The sequence below is a fragment of the Octodon degus genome, unplaced genomic scaffold (genome assembly GCF_000260255.1).
Source record: "Octodon degus isolate 3935 unplaced genomic scaffold, OctDeg1.0 scaffold00416, whole genome shotgun sequence".
Classification (NCBI taxonomy): Eukaryota; Metazoa; Chordata; class Mammalia; order Rodentia; family Octodontidae; genus Octodon; species Octodon degus.
In genome coordinates, this window is record NW_004524992.1 from 249,152 (window position 1) to 250,553 (window position 1,402).

At 52.5% G+C, this 1,402-nt stretch overlaps 1 pseudogene; it reads left to right on the forward strand.

Moving 5' to 3' along the window:
• The first annotated feature begins 241 nt into the window (after nt 1-241).
• Nucleotides 242-871, forward strand: LOC101570952 (annotated as a pseudogene).
• The last annotated feature ends 531 nt before the right edge of the window (nt 872-1,402 follow it).

Consider the following 1,402-nt stretch of genomic DNA (forward strand, 5'->3'; position numbering starts at 1 on the left):
AACCCAGAGCCCAAAGACGGGACGAAATCATAAAGATTAGAGCAGAAATTAATTCAATTGAGATGAAGAAAACAATTCAAAGAATTAGAAAAGCAAAAAGCTGGTTCTTTGAAAGATTAAATAAAGCCGATAAGCCCCTAGCTAACCTCATCAAAAAGAGTGAAGAAAAACGCCTCCAGACTTCACTGGGGCCAGCAGCCGCCCGACAAAGGGCCCTGGGCCACGGGCTCAGCCGACGATCATGAGCTCGGTGTCCAACCAGCAGTTTGCAGGTGGCTGCACCAGGGCAACGGAGAAGGCGCCCGAGGAGGCGCCAGCGGATGCAACCCAGGCAGCGGATGAGCAGCAGCTGCTGCACGGTTCCTGCATCTGTAAGTGGTTCAACGTGCTCATGGGGTTCGGCTTCCTGTCCATGACCGCCCGCGCCGGGGTCGCTCTGGACCCCCTGGTGGACGTCTTTGTGCACCAGAGTAAGCTGCATATGGAGGGATTCTGGAGCCTGAAGGAGGGTGAGGCTGTGGAGTTCACCTTTAAAAAGTCTGCCAAGGGCTTAGAATCCATCAGAGTCACCGGTCCTGGTTGGGTGTTCTGTATTGGGAGTTAGAGGCGGCCCAAGGGGAAGAACATGCAGAAGCGCAGATCCAAAGGAGACAGGTGCTATAACTGTGGTGGTCTAGACCATCATGCCAAGGAATGCAAGCTGCGACCCCAGCCTAAGAAGTGCCACTTCTGCCAAAGCATTGACCACATGGTGGCCTCGTGTCCACTGAAGGCCCAGCAGGCTCCCAGCTCCCAGGGAAAGCCAGCTTACTTCCAGGAGGAGGAAGAAGAGATCAACAGCCCTGTCCTGCTTCTGGAGGCCCAAAATTGAGCACAGTGGGTGGGGGAATTTTCATTGCTATCAGGAAGTTCCAAGGAGCAGGCATCAATTGGCAGAGTGGAGAAAGTGGGGATAGGGTGGGGTGGGGTAGCTGGCACTGCCATGTATCTCAGGCCGGGGTTCCCAGCCATCACCCTGTCTTCCCTCAGTGGGGGGAAGGGATGAGACAGAGGAGCTCCAACCATGTTCTAGCCAAGTAAAAGTGAAGGCTCTGGGGGAACCACCCTAGAACCTGCGTGCTTTATCTGAGGCTTTACCCCCAAAAGAATAGGGAAGTTGTTTTCCTTTTAAAGAAGAATATGTAATATTTCCCTTGCCAGGGTGAAATAATTACACATGAGACCAGACTGATGGACCCAATCCACAAGCTACTACATTAAATGGGAAGGAATCTCAGGAGCAATGCGGGGGGGGGGTTTAGTATCTTTTTCCCTCATAACCCAAACTTGGGATGTGGTGCTGGGAACTATTCCAAGCAATGGGTTGTAGTGACAGAGAAAAAGGGTGGTTGGGAGAACAGCT